The following is a 22,139-nucleotide window of genomic DNA, read 5'->3' as shown; positions in this document are numbered from 1 at the left end:
ATAAACATTCGTGATCGTGAATCGTGATTCTGGTTATCGTTGACACTTGACGTTGACAATTCACATCTACTCATTATTTGTCAGACTACAACCGAGGATACAATTATTTTATATATCATTATTATAGAGCATTGGCTCCAAGATTATTAGTAACCAAAACACAGTATCGAACATAAATAAAAGTGAACATATAAAATTTCATATAAATTAATATGGAAGAATTTCTGACGCTTCATTAGTTTAGCGTAACTAAAACTATCCCGTAGTTGGCAGGGCTTTCAAACTGTACCCGCTTCCTGTTCCCACGGAATTTTAAAAACAGGTGTAACACGGATTTGAAATACATTCATGTGTTATAAAGTGGTGCAGAAATCATACGGATCATCGTCCCAACGGTAATAAGTAACGGTCCACTTTTCATGTGTAAACTACTTAAAAATACAATAAAATATTTTTTACTTGAGGTATGGCAATTAAGCATAGGTACTGTAGTAGCACATTTTATTAATATTTATTACAGAACTAAAATGTTATTTAGTTATAAATAGATTTAGTTTTAATTTTGCCTTTTTGTGTGATGTTATTTTGCGGTGGTTTTTTTATTTTTCGGTCATATTCACTTTTATTCGATTTTTTCAAATCTTCTTATATAATGGTAATAATCTTCTTACATGAATATAATAAATGTAATTTCGCTTTTCTTATTTCACTTTATTTTTTTACCTATATTTTTTTTTTGAAAGGGTGGCTATTAGCCTAGTCACTATTAGTTCTAGTAACACCGCATTCGAAATTGAACCTCCTATGGTGTATCGAGGCCTGCAAAACTTAAGAACCGCAGTATCTTCTGACGCGAGTATTGCAAACATCACTTGGAAGTAAGGTATATTTTGGGGGTATATGTGCGGTTCGTTTTAAGAATTTTGTTAATTCAACAAAATCTAACGTGACGACAATAAAGAGTGACCATGATATCAGTATAAAAGGATTCGAAAGTCTGTCAATTGTCTTCAGATTGTTCAACACTGTACTATGTATACAATAATATTAATAAATAAAGTTTATTTCAGATAAGTTCTTATCATCCATAGTATGTTAGTAGAAACACAGATCTTTTACTAAGTTAGTAAATTCTAGTGCTTAGAGACAAGCTCGTTTACAGTAATGCATCTTTGAATTGCACCTTTAAAATCGCAGAATCGTTCCTGCCTGGTATAAATAAAATAAGATAAAATACGCGTGAGTCCTTCCTAAAATGAGTTGATTCAATAATTATTTGTGTCAGTGCACATTGTTACACAACACTGGTTTTCAGTATTCCCGCTGATAGTAGACAATTGCTATAATACTATAGGAATACTCCTATTGTAATTAATTTTAGTGTCAAATGCAATGGATATAAATTGATGTAGTCGTATTTTCTAAATATATATAGCTACAAACATATTATATTAATTAGAAATTAAAATTTTGTTTTCTGAATGTATAATTTATTTGTTTGATAATTTCAATTATTTACTTTAATTTTTAGTGTCACTTACTTATATAGGGGGTAATAGGTACTATTGTATTTAAATTAGATATAAATATATTAATGTTAGAAATAATAATTTATACAATTACAAACATTATAAAAAAGTGTGTGAGTAGATACTTATGTTTGCACGTAATAAGTTTTACACTTGTACTGTAAGTATTGCATTTTAGATTATGGATTGCTCCGCTGCGCTCGATCTAGATACCCCACTAGGATAGAACAATGGTTCTTTTATTGCGGCAACTATTAGATGCTTGTGTGCATGGCATCTTGACACTCAACGGCATCTTTAAAATTTTGTAACATACGCTTCGTGTATTTTACATTGAAATTAATAAAATACAAAATACTTACTGATGATATGTGATCCCAGTGTATTTCTTATTTCTTGTAGTATTATTTTTACAAAGTTTTACTACGCATCCCGGCATTTTAGTTTTAATTATTAGCAAAATTTAACAGAACACGTGGCACATCAACGTCACACATTGTTCGAGACTGGCTTCAGTACGTCCACTTCCACGCCCACAATACTACGCATTCGTTGCCGTACTTTGCGACTACGCCTGCGGTATCTAGTTGGAGTGCAGCGGAGACTAATCTTTAAAATAAGTATAACATATTCTTTGGTAGTATACCTCTTTGCCGCAACAAAACAAAAATCCTTAAAAAAATTTATTCCTCGTGCTATTTTACGTTTGTAGAAAGAACAATATTGTAATAAAGAAGGTATTGAAATATACAGCCAAAGAAGAAAATATTGCATCGCATAATTTACTTAGTTAAATAACGTTTATTTGAATATTTTGAAATTATTTTTATACCATAAGAAAGAAATGTTTTTTTTGTAACTGACAACTCATATAAATTATTGAAATTTATTTAATTCTCGCCCATTGGTTTGTGGTAGCTGAAGCATGATAATATAAGTGGTCTAGTTGTCTATGTGCGCGCGTATTGTAATAATCACTCTGATATCTTTTTATTAACGCGCCAAAAGAAGTATTTGTATTTTAAATGATACCTATAAATCGAAGTATTCGTTTCTGTACAAGCCATACAAACCCATAACAAATGAAAGTTTCAGTTCAGCATTGCGCCGCATAGACATCTTAGGTTTGGTCACTAGAAAACTACAAAACGTTCCAAATGGTATAATTGAGTAGCGCTGGTTTACGTGTGTCAATATAATTATGTAAATTATTGTTGTGTCTCAACAGTTGTGTTTCGGAGAGCAGTGGGTATTATAAATATAAAGAATTATCCTTCCTGCTATTATAAGCTATCAATAAATTAATATATGTCTAGTTTATAATAGAAGGAATGAATAGGTACATTGAAAATATAGACATACATCCTATCAATACAAGAAATAAATATAATATCACTATATCCAAAAACGAGACTCGGTAGTCGCTAAAATACAAAACTCATTTTTATGTGAGATCGCAATCTATATATATAAAAGAGACTGTATGTTTGTATGTTCCCTAATAACTCCTAAACTATTCGGCCGATCTCAATGAAATCTTTTGTAATAGATTCGTTGAAGCTCAAGGAAGTTTTACATATATAATTTATATGACAAAACAACGTTTGCCAGGGCAGCTAGTTCTTTAATAAAATTCCAAATAATATTAGATGTCTAACTCATTTTAAATTAAAAAATATAAAGAATCGCCTCATTTAAAAAGCCTTACTATGCGATTAAAGAATATCTAGAGGATAAAGAAGTATGGAAAATAGATGCTTGTGTTCCATCTAATTAATAATAATTCTACGTATTAATACCTAGGTAACAGTGAAAATCTTTAGAAAATGAAGAAACGGCTTAATGTAGAAAGTTGCCAATAGTTTTACTGTTTTTCGAAGTAATCTCCGTTCCTCTCTACACATCGTTGCATTCGATGGAACTACTGAGAAAAGCAGTGGGCCCATTCTTATTTAGGGGTCTCTTCTATGGCATTTTCGTACGCTTTCACCGCATCTTCAGGGCTCGTAAAGCGAATACCTCGAATTTTATCTTTAGTTCTTGGGAATACATAAAAGCCGCAGGGTGCCAGGTCAGGACTGTATGGCGGATGACTCATTATCTCGACACCTGCCATAGTCAAATATTCAACAGTCCGTCTTGCGGAGTGCGCTGAAGCATTGTCGTGGTGAAGGAGGATCCTGCTTCGAGGGAGCTGCTGTCGAATTTTTACCAAGACAACAGGCAAACAGCGATTGACATACCAGTCTGCAGTAACTGTCCTTCCATCTTCTAGCACAACTGTCGCGAAATGACCTTTCCGGCCAAAGAATGAGGCAATCATCTTTTTTCCTTGACTTCTTCCTTTATTTACCTTAGTTGGCCGATCCTCGAAACACCCACTGAGCTGATTGTCTTTTGGTTTTGGCTTCGTAGCAATATATCCAGCTTTCATCACCTGTGACGATGTCAAATACAGCATTTGAGTCACCGCCGTTGAACTTATCTAACATTTGGCGACACCAGTCCATGCGAAGGTTTCTGGTCGTCGGTTAAAGTATGGGGAATCCATCTGCTAGAAAGCTTCCTGATGCCTAAATGTTCGTGTAATATTTTTTGAACTTGACTCATACCAATGCTTAGGCTTGCCCGTATCTGCTGATAGGTAACTCTCTTATCTTCCTCTATGTTATCTTCAGTAGTCGCTGTTGTCGGACGAAGGACGTCCCTCACGCGTATCATACTTGAGATTGCTACGTCCACGTTTAAACTCGTTAAACCAATTGTAAATAGTGGCACGAGATGGAGCTTCATTAAGAAATCCTAATCGCAGCCTATCAAAGCTTTGTTGTTGAGTAAGCCCACAACGAAAGTCATAATCATTGACCGAAAAATTTTCTCGCGTTTGGTTCATTTTCACGTGTAACAAGAATTTTAGATTTGCCGCCAATTCACAAAAACAAATGACAAATGAATGCAATATACTACATTAGGTTAGTATGAGTTCTAAAATTGAAATTCAAAAAAAGTTTTCATTAGCAATGTTTCTAACTCGCCATTTGTAAACATTTGTAGTGTGACCCACGTATTACGTAAGATTGTATAATCTTATGGTTTATATCGGTTTATATAAAATAATTAAGTAATTGCATTATATAGAATCGCTTTGTAGGCTTGCTTTTTGAGCAATATTTATATTAAATTTGTAGTTATCATGCGTATGCTATAAACCACTAAAATGGCATTACTTGCGGCGGTGTCGTGTGTCAGCTCGTCTCCTTCTCTCAAATATGTATGAAAGGAGCGACGGCTGGTCCATGCGTTAACTCGCGAACGGGTGTTGCTTGTGGTGCCAGGTCGACCTGTTAGTTAATAAATCATTGTATTTGTTGGATGCGATTACTAATTATGACAGCAATCACGACCATCATGTTCACGAAGCGTTACACAAACAGTGAATACAAGCTCTAAGGGTTGATGCTGGATGCATCCACAGGATAATTTTTACTTACACAGTCTATTCTTTAGTATTTTTTTTATGAAATAATAATAATAATAATATTGACACACTTTTTACACAAATTATCTTGCCCCAAGTTAAGCATATATAGCCTGTGTTATGGGTTACAAGACAATGATATATTTAATACAATATATCTACTTAAACATACATAAATTCATATAAACATACATACATACATTTTAAACATCCATGACTCGGAAACAAACATCCATGTTCATCATATAAATGCTTGCACTTACCCGGGACCTCTAGCTTAGTAGGTAGGATCGCTAACCACTCGGCTATACAGGTAGTTAATACAATACAATATGTATTTACTATATTTGTTGTGTATATACCAGCCATTGTAAAATACTCTACTTGATTTGGAGAATTGAAGAGAGTGGCTGTTGATTTTCATGTATGTTCTTCTCACGAGCTACTTTTACATGAACATATTATAGTAGATTCAGTAATTCAAATTAATCAAATATTTTAATGACGATTCAAAAGTTTAAGCCTAACTGAATGAAGTTTATTTGACTTTGACTTTATCTACTTGCATAACGTATCCTAATTTTTTTTTCACTCTCTTTCCAGGTTTCGGCGAGCGAACATCTCCTGAGAATGCCTCTTGTAGAGGCGAAACACGTGTCGAATTATAGACAAATCTTTGCGGAATTAACACTTAAGAAACCGTACAAACTTTGGTTAAAGGATTATTTCAAAATAAAGCCTAATTCAATAAATTTTCTTCACATAATATAAACATCATTCAATACGTTTAGATAGACTGTGACAGCTGTAAGAACGTCGAAAAACATTGAGTTTAGAACTAACCTCTATTTTGAGCAATTCACACACACACAAAGTGTCATACAAATCGCGAGTTTAAGACGTATCTTGTCACGCACACTAAACTAACATTCCTGGCCTGTTTTTATCGGTTGTCTAACAGCAAGATACTCTATCTAGACGTATAAATTATCAAAGCATTTGCAAATTTCGTTTTAAGTGCAAAACTTACTAGTACTCGTAAAAATAAAAATTATTTCAATATAGAATTTATAGATGACGCGCGTATGACCAAATCCGAGCGAAGATGTTTGAACGAATAGTCACGGAGATAATTTGTGATTTGAATGCTACCTACCTATAAGGGTGGAATCGATGTAAAGAGCGAGGCTAGGTGCCGCGGCCGCAACAGGGGCGATGTGCAGGGTCGGCCCGCTACCACTGTGAGATATAATATTAAGTCTTTTGTTGGGCGATGTATATGCTTCTACAATATGATCCCAGAAAATGTACAAAACAAAAGTGTTACGAAATTTAAAAGAATTGTTAAAAAACGTTTGTGTGGGAAAGGACATTATAGTATAAACGATTTTCTTAATGACACCACGGACTGGAAATAAAGCGGACACCCTCAGGCTCTTTAATTATAAATGTTTATTGTAGGATATCACATTGTAATCCATATTTTATATTTAAAAAAAGCCCGCTGAGTTTCTTGCACCCATTCTTCTCAGGTCTGAGGGAGTCTCTTTTAAATGGGTGGTAGTTTTTGACGTTCAATAAGTGATTGTGAATCCTATTTTGAATTAAATAGGATTCGAGATATCAATTAATAATACATACTTATAAACAGAACTGCTTACATTGAGATGTAGTATATGTTTTTTCTTATAATTTTTCGAGAGATGGGGAGATATTTCAATTTCGAGGAGATATTATTTTACTTTGGCTGCATTCCGCCCACCCATGCTGTTCGCCACTGCTGCGCCGACTACTTGTAACACGCAAACACATTGTTTAAAATAATATCTAGATTTAGGCTTAAAGATCATTTATTCGCATTGAAAACATACAAACTGTCACTTACATGAGAAGAATTTTATAAATAATAGTCTATGAATCCTCTGTATGATAAACATAGTTATAAAACTCAATAAAGTGTGTTCACTAGACAAAGGAAGTGTCATCTGTAATACATTTGGCTAATCGGAGCCTGAACAAATTAATAGTGCCTGCATCTTTGATATCCGAAGATGGTCCATTGTACAGTTTAGCACCTTGATAGGTGCATATTATTGATCCTTGGCTTTCATAGTATGAAGTGGTCATTATTACGACTATTTTGTATGTTCTTTCTCTTTTGTAAATGTTAATTCTGAATATATCTGTTTGTCTATAATTTTCCTGATTAGTATGCAGGATGTGTATTTCTATAACTGTAATATATTCATAAATTTAGTTTCTTTATAAACTTTCTCTGTATGTGTTAGAAACGGATAATGGAAAAGTGTTTTAATTAGTTTGTTTTGTATTACTTGTAATTCTTTTAACTTAAATTTAGCGTCACTTAGCCATACTTCTATTAAATATAATAAATGTGATTTTACTTATGAGTTGTGTATCGTTAAACGGATACTGCTTTGGGGATATCTCATAACGTAAAGGCCAATCACGGAATAATTTATATCTCAGGATATTACGTGTGTTATATCCTGTAGTGAAACACGGGGTTTATCCGGGTAGGGCGGCGCGCACGGCCCGGTCGCGGGAGACTCGGACAGGCTCGGGAGTCGCTCGCTGCGTCGAGGGCGGAGGCCGCGCGGCAGTCGCGCGCCGGCACGTGCGCTACCTCCTTGCGCCGCTTTGCCCCGCAGTGGTTCGCGCCCCACAACCCACATCGCTCAATATTCATCCATCTCACCATACACCTGGAAACCCTCGTCCTTCAGGCCACCGATCTTACATAAGTCGATATAAATAAACCCTTGATAACAATCATGAATTTTTAATGTGAAATCAATGTTACTGGGTCAATGGCAATATCGTCGCAGGGACTGCTTGCATCAGTTTCAATGAATTCGGCGGGAAATTAATTAATTAATAATTAATGACATTATGTATGTATGTTCTCGTTCTTTTAACTATGAAAGGTAATCTCCTTAGAAATATATTTTATCTACAAACCGTGTATTTTTAAGTAAGTAATATTAAAGTGTCTGTTACTAATAAGCGAAATATATAAAACTATGACATAAAAAATATTAATACGCGTTTCAGATTTGCAAATTACTTAAATTTATCGGGTGAATCTCTTTAAATATTTGCAAGATTGTAGAATGGCCCAGTTCATACTATAATATATGTACTCACGTACATTGGTAGGTAGAAATCTAGTTATATATAGACTTTAAGTGAAGTATTTTGTTAGAAAAAGCGATAACAGTTTAGATATGTAAAATTTGCATTTTAATGAAGATTTTGCTTCAAGTTTTGTAATGAACCGTTTACTGTATATCGATAGCTAGTTTTTTATATTCAGTACGAAGTAATGCTCACAATATAATCTATACTATTATCATTAATATTATATAATTATAATATTATTATTAAAATGAAAAATAGGAAGCTACATTAGCGTAAATTTAACGATTACTTTGACTGATATGTTTACTTTAAAAATTAAAATCATAATTTAAAGTACTTTCAGTAATTTTTAAGTGTTTTAACAAGTTGAAAAAATTTAAAAAATCATAGAATAATTATACACTGACTTACGACTTTTGACTAGGTTCTGAAGTTGCATTAATTGCAATTTTTGTATATTTTTTATACATCTATTTTCGTAATGTAGTATCTGAAAGACTTTGTTTATATAAGGCGTCTGTGAGGAATAAGATAGATAAGACTGTAACAGTAAATGATACTTAAATACAACTAAAAATATATTACAATAATTTTAGCGAGTATCACATATTTAAATGACATTTCTTTTTAAAAGGTTGGAGAGGCGCGTAAATTTTATGTCCTGAATTTTAACATTAGTGAATACGAAAATTAACAATATTAAATAATGCCATTAAATCTACATACAGGCAACTTGATGTAGTATGATTTGAACTTCAGATGAAACATGTCGATCAGGATAAAATACAAATAATGCAAAACTGACTGAAAAAAATGTATTTTTATTTTTTCTTCTTTATGTTAATAACGGGTTCGTTATCTTATATTACCTATGCACTCCTTAAGCCTGGAATGCATGTTGTCGATCAAATGTCTCACGTTATCAGCTGGGATCTTTTGGCACGAGACGAGAGTAGAGTGTAGACATCTTGCTCACTCTCTCTTTCCCTTCGTTTTACTTGGTTCTTAACGTGCTCTCTTTGATGTAAGTCCGAACTTTTTGCTTGCCACGGTAAAACTTGAATGTGTGTCCTTAACATCAAGCTGGGTTAATTGAGCAGTGCACGGGCATCATGTTTAACCCAGGACCCATTCACTCTGTGAATGGATCACATGAAACATTCCTCAATATAATGCTGCGCAGTTACAGAGCCCCCTTTATCATATCATAAGGTGGTTCTAACGATTTGGAGAGTATCCCTCTCAGAGAGTACCACCGAAACGGCCAAATTTCGATAATCAACGGCCCCTTTTTTGATGCGACTACAAATACGTAGGCGATATTATAACTACGAGTCGTAGCTGTGTGTTCTCGGCGGGTGACTTAACTGGGTCTACCAATAGGTACTCGTGAACAATTGGAATGGTAACTCTATCCGAACTAGGTCATCTTGTAACAACGCCGATATCATGAATGCGATTCTCAGAATTTTGGATATAGCTGCGAGAAAAACCGAGATAACAAGATAAGCTAACTCATGGAACGCTGCGAATTTTCTTCTTTGATCAGTGTAACAGCTAAGGTTGCAGTAATTATGTCAATATGTCTTCATATTTGAGATCCAATAAAGCAACATAGGTAATTATTGTTTAAACAACTTTAGTTAAAAATTTATGCGAATTTTGTAAAATGAACGCATATTGCAATATCACTCAAAAAGAATCTAATATTTTTACAAGAAAATTAAAATTCAGTTTGAAAATATTTATTCAAACAAAACAAATCTTATAATTATATTTAAAATACTACCTATGATGACACTAAATTAAAACTATGATAATGAGGAAGTGTTCGAAGAATACTGGTAGCGTTGCCGCATTGGATACTTGGGCTGATCCGTTGACTGAAATAAATGCCATGCTTTGTACATTCTCCGCGCCTCTGAGCCCAACGGGCCAAGTGTCTCGACACCAAACGGCACAAAGATGTAAGACTCACTGAGACCGACATATTTGCAACATTTGCTATCTTCGGCAGTCAAAGCAGTAGCCCCAGCATCAACTGACGTAGCTTGCACATGATAAGGAGCCAGAGTGTCGACGCATGTCACGTCCCACACCATCGCCCTTCCCCGTGCACAAGCCACCAGGGTTATTCCATCAGGACGCTTGCCATTAGAACTTCGCTAATCCTAGCGTGCCGATTTTAGGCAGGATAGCCCGTGACGCCCAAGAGCATTTTAAAATGGCAGTATTTTATTTCAAGCATAGGTAACATTAAATAACGTTATGCAAAGAAGCGTTTGAAACATCAATGTTAGGCTACGTATCATCATTATTTTGTTTCGAGTGTAATATTTCATTGTTATATATAAATACTAGCTGACCCTACAGAAGTTGTTCTGTACATAATAAATATAATACGTTTTCTATGAATTTGTCAATAATATTTCATATCATCATGAATTATTTCGTAAAATATGCTCCCTGTTGTTATAATGAAATTGTTTCACAGCGGAACTATTAAACTGTGCGTTAATAAATTCTGTAATAGAAAATATGTGCATACAAAACTAATATTGCAAATAAAAATAATTATGGGTCCCAAATTGAAATATAAACTACCCTATCTCTCAAGTTCGAGTAAACTGCACTTCATGAAGTAATCCCCATTAAAATGCGTTCATTGGTTTAGGAGTTCACTGAGAACAAAGATATGAGACAAAAAAATATATTCGAAACGAAAGATATTAGTAGAATCCACTTAACATAAAAATAATAGTCTTAGGCTTAAGACAAATAATTCTTTGTGTATTTAATAAGTTAAAATCTTCATGGTCACTTCATTCAAAACTCCCATCGATTGTCAATATTAAAATTGGAGACGTATTTAGAAACAAACGAGGTTCGCATTAGCTATGTAACGTAGTGTCGAAGCTAACGACGTCTATACGAGAATAATGTTTCAGCGTGTAATTTATTCACTACACGGTTGTCCTCTCTCGGTCATAATACTTTATGGCAATGTCGGAACTTCGAGCATTTTTGCATATATTGTACGTATTAGTTTTCTAACAGCCTCTTAAATCTTAAATCTATAATTAATTCGTCTGTAAATCTGTACCCAATTGTTATTTATGATGGTAAATTGTTTTTTTTTTTATAAGCGCGCAGGCCTAATTATAAGCGAACAGCAAGATAGAAAAAGAAAGTGAATGAATTGTAACTATAACCGACTTGATTGGCAAGTCTTAAATAGTCAGCCATGTTCGGAATAGTTCCTTAGTATTTTGAAAGTGTTTGAATATCAAACAAGCTAACTCACACATTGACAAAGACATTGTAAGCAATAATTACGAAAATATATTGTATGTTTATAGTAAAAAAGACAAAACACAGTGTCAATTGCTAAGAAAGCTTGGCATAAGTCGTCAGGATATGACACTCGATTTCTAACTTCGTGTCAAACACTGCCATCACTGTAGGATTAAATTCCGATTTCGTGGCAATAAGATTGTTGTTTATAAAATTATGTAATCGTGAATAAATTCCAAAACCCGAGTAAAAGAAGCTCAATTAAATTTCTTACACAAAAGTTGCTTCATTTACTTTTGAAATGCCGGTTAAATTCACGTCAAAATCTTCCGAAATGAAACGAACGAAACAGACTGAGAAAATGTTAAAATTTGGTTTTCTGTTATGAGTTACGTGTGAATTATCATTATTCATACGCGTTTAGTAAAAGGACACTTTAATTTTACTAACACTTACTATATATATATATATAGATAACTGTTTTTATACTAATGTATTCTAATTTAACGTATTCTTTCGATAGGGTTGCAACTGACAATAACTGTTGACTAAAATAAGATGTATAGCAAGATGCTATCTGGAATAAGTGCAACAAAGCAATAAAAAAATGGAAAAGTTGGCAAATAATTCATCAAAACCGTGGAAATGTTTTGTTTCTCCTTGGCGGTTTAAGGATCCGTCAGACGAAAAATTATATTCGGCGTACACGCAGCGCCAGAGAGAAGGAGCCATTCTTCGTTGGATCTCGCTGGGAATACTATTACAGATATTTGTTGCTTTGGTGCCCGGAGAATCTAATTTGGATTTTGCATACGGATCGGTAGCGATAGCAACAGTAGTAAATCTAAGTCTACTCATATCATATGCGCTCATACCCAGAGTCCGTCCGGTACTGAACCACGTAGCATGGCTGGCAGTGTGGATCCAACTACTTGTAAGTGCCTCTCGAAGAGTTGGAGATTCCTATAACGAGCTGTTGGGCTGGGCCCTTGTACTACAGTACTACACGCTGACCACATTACCACTCCATCATGTGTTACTAATTTTGTACAGCGTAATATCTTTATTGGCATATCTATTAGTACAGTACAGCAATTCTGTAATTTGGGGCGACAAAGTTGAAGGTTCCATATTTGCACAGGTATGTTTCGAACTATGTCTGTATTAGCAATATAAATTTATATTTGATTGGCTTAATTTCTGCTCACATCAATTCCCCAGCAAATCGCGAATGGATGCTTATTGCTCGGAGCCTCGCTTCTTGGTGGAACTGCGTACGCTATTAATGAACGTAAACAACGAAGATCATTTCAAGAGACAAAAATAAGCTTGGGTGATAAATTAACAATAGAACAGCAGAGTAAGGAACAGGTGCGGAGATGTTAACTTAGTTACTAATTAGCTTGAAGTATTTACCATCACACATTGTTCGCAGATTAAATAAAGGAAAGGAAATAATTTAAGAAATATAAAGAATGTAATGGAATTAGGCACAATGGCGCCTACTAAATAATTTCAATAATTTTCTTTTACACTACAAATAACGAACCAGAACCCACACCTTGTGTACTTTTCATACCTAGTAGATACATTTTATATCCGGTGCTACAATATTTAGAACCAAACAAAACATGACTTCACTATAATTGCATAAAATATCCTTCTAAAGATTATCAAATATCAACAATCAGCAGCCCTCGTTAATCTGTAAACGTTGCTCAATTAATTTCTGGTTAAATTATTGCAAAAAAAAATAATAATGTAGAGTATAACGCGTGCTTTTTTTCGTTTTTTAAAGGAACGTTTGCTATTATCAGTTCTTCCGGAACATGTTGCCGTTAAAATGCGAGCAGATTTGGGTCTAATAGATACACAGTTTAAGAAAATTTATATGTCAAGACATGAGAACGTGAGGTAAATATAATTTAATTCCCCATCAACTATAACTCCATGAAATATTTTTTTGATCAATCTAATCTCCTTTTTTCCAACAGTATTTTGTACGCAGACATAGTAGGATTTACTGCAATTTCTTCCACATATTCAGCTCAAGATTTGGTAGCAATCCTAAACGAGTTATTTGCGAGATTCGACCGTCTAGCTGAGGTAATAAAAACTTGTGACGCAATAAGTACTTTAGTTTAATTTGCAGTGTTTAACACAAGATTTTTGCTGTTCAATAGAAATATCAACAGCTGAGAATAAAGATTCTTGGAGATTGTTATTATTGCATTAGCGGTGCCCCCGTTGAGCGTGCAGATCACGCCGTACTCTGTGTACACATGGGACTCTCTATGGTTAAGGCTATCAAGTGAGTACTTTTAATAAATTTAACGCTTATGCTATATAACGATAATAGGCAATATGCTTATTTTTATTCAATGTGCTTACATCGGTAGATAACTAAAAATAATGTTAAAAATACCCAACAGAAGCGGAAATTTTATATGCCTGTAACAAAAGCGCGCTAGATATGTACTAATACGTCATAGTTCATAACAACAAATACTCAAGTATGTAGCTGAAAAAATAAATTAAGTCATATCAATCAGTTAGGTTAAAGGTTTTTGCGTTGTTTGCTGTACCAATAGTGTTATGAGTTTGACGGGACGAATAAAGCTCCACTGGTAGTGATATCACTGTAAAGGTTATAAAATAAATTAATGTGGTATTTGTCATGTATACTTCCAAAAAAGGCGAATGAACTCGTTATATTTTTAAGGTATATTAATTATTAAATGGGGAAAATGTGCTGTTTGCTGCATATGACAAAGTGGCACTTAGGCCTATCAAAACTACTTTTCGATAAAATCAGGTTATAAATCATAACCCTCACTTATAGACGACAATGACCTATCGAACAGAAAGGCATGAGCGCAATTATTTAAAATATTAATGTAAGTCTTGTATTTGTTCACAAATTACGAGGATACATCTTCTACCTTGTTTGCAACCTTTAATAAATAGACAATATTGTCAAACTAGCAGATAGGATCAATTCTGCTGTTGCTGCAAATGTTGCTAGATTAGTGTATTTCAACAATTTTTTTTTTTTTTTATGGAATAGGAGGACAAACGAGCGTACGGGTCACCCGTTGTTAAGTTCATTCCACAGCTTTGTAGTATGTGGAAGAAAGCTCCTTGAAAACCGCACTGTGGAGGACCGCCACACATCCAGATGGTGAGGATGATATCCTAACTTGTGGCGTGTCGTGCGAAGGTGGAATTCGGCGGCAGGAATCAGGTTAAACAGCTCTTCGGAACACTCCCCGTGATAAATGCGGTAGAAGACACAGAATGAAGCGACGTCTCTACGCAACGCCAAGTGATCCAGCCGTTCACAGAGCACTGGGTCCCCGACAATTTATTATTATTTATACAGCATCATGACTTAAGGCATTTTCCTATTGGGTTATGCTGCTGACATTAGCATAGTTTTGTCGCTACATTCTTGTGTAGCTGTTCGTGCTAAGTATAACAGCTTGGTTACAGACTCATAGATAAATTTTAAGATATAAAAATTGCGATTGTGCATTGTCAGTATTTTATGTAAAATGAATATATTATACATTCTGATTTCTGCAGAAGAAAGATTCTTATGTTGTCGGATTTATGAATTCCTCTGTGCCTGGGTGTTTCTATTCCTTGAATGTAAAGGGGATGGCATTTTATAGATTATCTCCAATAGTTTGTATACTGACTGATTGAAAATTAATTCGGAAAAGACGGCCACTTGTTGTTGAGCGGCATTATTTTTACCAGTGGGAGGCTCCTTTGCACAGGATGCCGGCTAGATTATGAGTACCACAACGGCGCCTATTTCTGCCGTGAAGCATTAATGTGTAAATATTACTGTGTTTCGGTCTGAAGGGCGCCGTAGCCAGTGAAATTACTGGGACTTAACACCTTTACTCTCAAGGTACGAGCGCAATTGCAGTGCCGCTCAGAATTTTTGGGTTTTTCAAGAATCCTGAGCGGCACTGCATTGTAATGGGTAAGGCGTGTCAATAACCATCAGCTGAACGTCCCGCTCGTCTCATCCCTTATTTTGATAAAAAAAGTCGAAGCAATTTAATAGATTACTAAGCGATATTTTTATCACTAGGCGAATTATTTTTATAATTCGGAAAAGACATTAATTTGTTTACGGTATTTATTTATTACTAGCTGTCCCGGCAAACGTTGTTTTGCCATATAAAGTATAATTCACGCGATAGTTTTATAAGTAATAAAATATTGCCTATATTATAGCCTGTACATCATTTTGTTCTATTGTCAATAGTTTTTGCAGCGCACGCAAAAATAGGTTTTCGATTTTACACCTTGTGTTACAAAAGAGCAATTTTATTATGGATCCCTAATTTAAAAAAAACATAGCCTTCCTCGATAAATGGACTACCCAACACTGAAAGAATCATTCAAATCGGACCAGTAGTACCAGAGATTAGCGCGTTCAAACAAACAAACAAACACTGCAGCTTTATAATATTAGTATAGATTATTTGTATAAGTGGAATAGAATGAGCAGATAGGCCACTTGTTGTTTAATGGCATTATCTGCTCATAACACAAAACGGCCTGAGGAGTAGCGTGAGCGCGATGTGACGTTAATAACGATATCGTCATCGTCTCGACACCGGAACAGAAAAGCACTGCTATCTTGCACGGTGCGTCTGAAATAGAGGTGTAGGCAATTAGGCCCGGACGAACGCTGAAGTTATTTCTATTAATTGAAATATCACCGATTGATTTTTTTTATAAGTTGGAAGTATGCTCTATGCTTGAAGGTTTCTAACTCGTATCGGAGTCGGGAAAACTGTAGCAACTGCATTCTATTCAGCTATACTTTCAGTAAGTCCTTTGACCTTTGATTACTTCCGTAAATATCTTTTGAAGTGAAAACTTACCAGAATGTGCTGTTTGTAGGTACCATTCGTAAATATATAGCCATAAATGCTAATATTTAAAAGTATTCTATAAAATATAACTATTGAAGCTATTAGTCATAATTTAATTTTTATATACGTTAAAGTTTTAGGCATTTTTAATATTTTTTGGAAGATGGTTAAATACCTTTATACCTACTCGTCATAACAGTAGCGTTATTTAGCTTAGTCAAAAGGCGGGTTGAATCTTTTAATCCTAATATAGAAAAGGCTCTGGTGTTGCAAGAGAGTATGGGCGGCGGTGATCACTTAACAACAGGTGACCCGTACGCTCGTTTGTCCTCCTATTCCATAAAAAAAAAAAACTAATCGTATTAGTAATTCAAATAAGATTATAAACATTATGTACGTACGTGACTTCTGTTTTATAAGCAGTAATTACGTTCCTTAGGTATGTTCAGCGAATCACCAATTCTCCAGTTGATATGCGTGTTGGCATCCACACTGGGGCGGTGTTAGCTGGAGTACTGGGTCAGCGGCAGTGGCAATTTGATGTCTATTCACGAGATGTTGAACTTGCTAACAAGATGGAGAGCAGCGGAATGGCCGGGTGAGTAATAAATGACACATTCATCTTCTTCTTCTTAATATATATAAATTACATGTCACGTTGTTTGTCCGCGATGGACTCCTAAACTTATGAACGGATTTTAATGGGGATACTTCATGGAGTGCAGTTTAGTCCAACTTGAGAGATAGGATAGGTTTTATTTCGATTTGGGACCCACAATTATTTTTATTTCCAATATTTGTTTTGTATGGGCATATTTTCTGTTGGAGAATTTATTGACGCACGGTTTGACAGTTCTGCTGTGAAACAATTTCATTATAACAAAAGGGAGCAGCTTTTACGAAATAATTCTTGATGTTATAAAATATTATTGATAAATTCATTAAAAAAAAAGTATTTTATTTATTATATACAGAACAACGTCTGTCCGGTCAGCTAGTAAATATTTATAAAGATACAACTTACTAATCCTGACATACTAGGAAAAAACATATTTCATTTTTAATTATCCTTTATATAAAGTTTATAATTAAAATTAGCAGTATTGATACCTGGGTACTATTTTTGTATTGCTGACATATATACATAATACAACTAGGTGACCCGACAGACGCTGTTCTGTAGATAATTAAAAAAAGTACTGTTTTATAGCAATTTGCCAATAATACTGCAAAACAACAAGAGTTATTTTGTAAAAAATGCTCCCTATTGTTATAGTGAAATTGTCACTAAATTCTCTTGTCGAAAATATGTAAATATGACACGTACCTAATTTATCTATATTAAGATATTGAATCTGACTCAAGCTGGTGATCTAATAGTAATAAATAATAAATATGAAAGAAATGCACAATATTAAATACTAACATTTATTGAAAGTACCGAGATTTTCGAGAGATATCGTTGAAAGGACAAGGTTGCCTGAAAGAAGTCGCTTATGAGTTAGGTATAAGGTCACCTATTCAATAAAGAATTTTGCTTAGATATTTTGCTAGTTATGTTCTATAGCAGCATTTTATTAAGATATTTAAAAAACAACAAAAAAAGAAACTACGAAAGTTAGCCAAATTGTCTTAACTAGTAGTTTATACACAATATCAATACAAAATTATCCAATAAATGTTCAAAACAAGTGTGTTACAAAATTGAATAGAATTTCTAGAAGAAATTTATGTAATAAAATTTATTGAAGCATAACAGCTTTCCTAATGATACCACAGATCAAAAATGGAGCAACCGCAGGCAATTTAAAGTATGAATTTGATTGTAAAAAAAATTTAAAAAAGAAGCCTTCTGAATTTATTGCGTCGGTTTTTCTCAAGTCTGAAACATACATTTTCGAATTAGTGGTAGTTATATACGTTCATCAAAGTGATTTCATATCCTATTATGAATAACGGAGGGACGAAAAATTGATATTTAGGTCTCTCGGAATACGCGAATACGTTTATTCAGAACAGAGCTCTGAGGGCCTACCATAAATTTTTAATAAGCAATGTGAATCCGATGCAGTTCAGTTTAAGTACCTAAACTGAATCACTAAAATTCGTACCATGAAGTGCCTTTTACTCAATGGCGTTTGGATCGCTTATGTAGAATGAACGAAATAAAATTGCGTTTCGAAACCTTAAAAGATATGATTTTTGCGGTTTTTTTTGCGTTTTTTATACTTATTAAATAATAGTAATATAAATAAATATAGTTCTTTGAATTATAAATTAAATGTTTGCTTATGTGTTTTCGTAAAAACAACGAGTAATGAACGCACCTCCATTGATGTTTGATTTGACAGGACCACAGAGTATATTTTTTTTAATTCGTTCTTGTGAACAGGCTATAGCCCAGGCCCTTACTGCCTCGTCTTTAGTTTTTTCATTTTTGGTATTTATTTTCAGTATTTTGTTTTACAAAAAAGACCAATAAAGTATTCTCATCTCATCTATAATCAATAAAAAATTTCTTTTCTATGTTTTCACTATTTTTTAAAAGTTATTAACAACACGATTCACTTTCCTCTAAGGAAGTAGCAACTTTTTTCGAATCGGTCACTTTGACAAATAAGCTATCCAGTTTAAGTTTAAGTAATAACACATCATGGTACGAATGAATGAACGAACTAAATGAGTTTGCGATGCAGTTGATATAATTTTTGACATTCAATTGACATCATTGCGATTTAATCAGTTGATTTGACGTCAACCTAAATTAGATAGCTCTAATCACGTCGTGGTACGAAATAGCAATGCAGTTCATTTTAGGTTGTCAATTGAATCGCAATAAGAGTTCATGGTAGGTTCGCAGCTCCTTATTTTAATATGAAGTTAAAAGTATATGTAATTGTATTAATGTATTTTACGGTAATATCACAGTAAATGAAACAAATCTGCTGCTAATAGGAAGAGTTCTCCTGGCACGTCGTGTGGTAACAGAGATTTACACATAGGAGCTTCAAAACAGCTATAAAATTTTAATTAAATTAAATTACCTTAATTCAACCGAAAGACGTCCACTGCTGGACAAAGGCCTCCCCCAATGATCTCCACGACGACCAGTATTGCGCTGTCGTCATCCAACTAATTCCAATATCGTGACCGAATCATCGGTCCATCTTGTGGGGGCCAACTAACACTGCGTCTTCCAGTACGTTGCCATTAGAGAGGGCTTTGCTGCCCCAACGGTCTTCTGTCCTTCGAGCTATGTGCCCTGTCCACTGCCATTTCGGTTTCAGTTAGTGACGTTAGTTCTTCTACGGATAAAAACTCCGAGCATAGCCCTCTCCATTGCCATGCGAGCGACCGTGAGCTTTTGCATACGGCCCACAGTTACGGTTTAATTGCCAACAGGCTTTAAGTAGATTCGCTTTTCTATTCATAGTTAAGTATGTGTAAGTTATATTAATTAGTGAGGCTATCACAAGGAAGGTGACGTCATTCATTAGTGACCGTTATACTTGTTTGTCAGCTTTTTATATTTATAGAAAGAACTTGAGCTATTTCTATAGCATTTTTTTAATATCAACAAAACTGATTTGGATAGCATTTATTGGTGTATTCCTAATTTTTGTATATTATAGTAATAAACATATATATGTATATAATATGTAAATGTTCGTTACTCAATCATGCTAATAGCTGAATTATTTAATAGGCACTCAGTTTAGTTTATTACCTTTGGTAAGTATTTAGTTACTATCTACCGTCAAAGGTTATCTAATCTCTGTAATAATTAACGACACAGCCGCTAGATTTGTGCTAATAATATACAAATCATCTTATTCTACCGTATCAAATACTAACTTATTTTCATATTTTTGTCTTATACAATCACACACTCCTTACCATACCACACAAAATGCCCACACTTTCTATAAATCACATCATTATCATTCATATCAATATTTTTGAGGCAGATTCAACAGACAATAGTGTGTTGCAAAACATACAATTGTATAAAGGTCCTCCAGTAATTAAAATTAACATTATTCAATATTACAATTAAAATACTTAGGATAATGTTGTAGAAAATGTGGATCTTAGCGTCGGGATGTTCCAGAGCCACCCTGCCACCCCCCTCTCTATGCCCTCCTCCTCTGCCACTTCTTCCTCCCCGAACGGCAACTTGAGCCCGTAATATAGCACTTTTGCCACGGCCAGGGCTAGGTTTAATGCCTTGTCGTTTAAACAACGGTGCATTTTCCAACATATCGGGCAAAACTAAATAACCGATTATAACCTAGCGCGATTTATAACCTAGGTCCTATAGAATCATTAAGAGAAAAATTTAAAGAAATAAACATTTTGACTGTTGCTTCTCAATACAATTTTGATAATGTTCTGTATGTTCATAAGCACATTGAGGAATTTTCTAGAAACTGTGACATTCACAATGTTAACACGAGGAACAAACATAAACTTGTTATGCCTACTACTCGGTTGGGTCGAGTTAGTAAGTCTTTTGTTGGGCGATGTATATGCTTGTACAATATGATCCCAGAAAATGTACAAAACAAATGTGTTACGAAATTTAAAAGAATTGTTAAAAAACGTTTGTGTGGGAAAGGTTATTATAGCATAAACGATTTTCTTAACGGACTGGGAATAAAGCGAACACCCTCAGGCTCTTTAATTATAAGTGTTTATTGTACGATATCACATTGTAATCCATATTTTATATTTAAAAAAAAGCCCGCTGAGTTTCTTGCGCCCATTCTTCTCAGGTCTGTGGCAGTCTCTTTTGAATGGTGGTTTTTGACGTTCAATAAGTGATTTTAAATCCTATTTTGAATAAAAATATTTGAATTTGAATTTGAAAGAATTTTCGATACCCTAATGAAAACGTTTTCTAGATGGCCTACTCGGCCGTCTCGGTAAGTAACTGTAACATTAGTCATTTGGCAATTCATATTATCTTCGGCTTTTATTAGCTTCCCGCGGTAGATTTCGCCGGTATTTGTTTCACAAATAACTGCATGCCCTTCGGCTTCATGTCATACTCTAATTTATTTTATTTATTTATTTAATTCAGAGACATCTCCATATATATTAGTAAATGTATTAGTAACAGTATTTATTTTGAACTACGTTAGTATTATTAGTGAAATATATTTACAAACCTAGAGCTAACTGTATCCAGTGTTTCTGGAAGGAACAGTCAGCTCTGGCAGCAATCATCTTTAGGATGCTGTTACTCCTTACACGTAGACGCTGCAACATGGAGACTGGATTTTTTGCGCATTATGGCATGGAAACCGTCCACACATGCCTCAGCAAACATTCCAGAAGCGCTACAACGCCATGGCAGCCCTAACAGCCTCCTAAACACATTATAATATGAGACACGTAGAACGCTATAAGCTCTGCGCGAATTTGACTAATAGGTACTCCGAACGACATATTTTCAAATATTTGATCACAATTAGTAAATTTTAAAAACTAAAAATCTAAAATTACTTAGATGTTTTCAGGTAACCTTTGCGTAAAATTAGACGAATGTTTTCTTTGTCTTAATAAAATAATTTAAAAATAATATTACCTACGATAATATTAGTCTTTAAATTTGTAAATTATCATAGTATGTACAAATGTTTATATATATTATAATACAACATATATTACAACAAGTGACGAAGGTTTTGTTGAGCTATGAAATATTCTACCGATATTTTAGACTTTAGTTTTGATGTCATCTCGCAGTGCTCGAACTCGATGCTGTCAATAACA

At 34.3% G+C, this 22,139-nt stretch overlaps 1 pseudogene; it reads left to right on the top strand.

Annotated features, from left to right (window-relative positions):
• Positions 1–7,630: 7,630 nt before the first annotated feature.
• Positions 7,631–22,139, top strand: part of LOC126972915 (adenylate cyclase type 3-like) — a 32,500-nt pseudogene continuing 17,991 nt past the window's right edge.

The sequence above is a fragment of the Leptidea sinapis genome, chromosome 27, assembly GCF_905404315.1.
Source record: "Leptidea sinapis chromosome 27, ilLepSina1.1, whole genome shotgun sequence".
Lineage (NCBI taxonomy): Eukaryota > Metazoa > Arthropoda > Insecta > Lepidoptera > Pieridae > Leptidea > Leptidea sinapis.
Note: the sequence above shows the minus strand (reverse complement) of the source record. Positions and strands in the feature narration are given on the sequence as shown.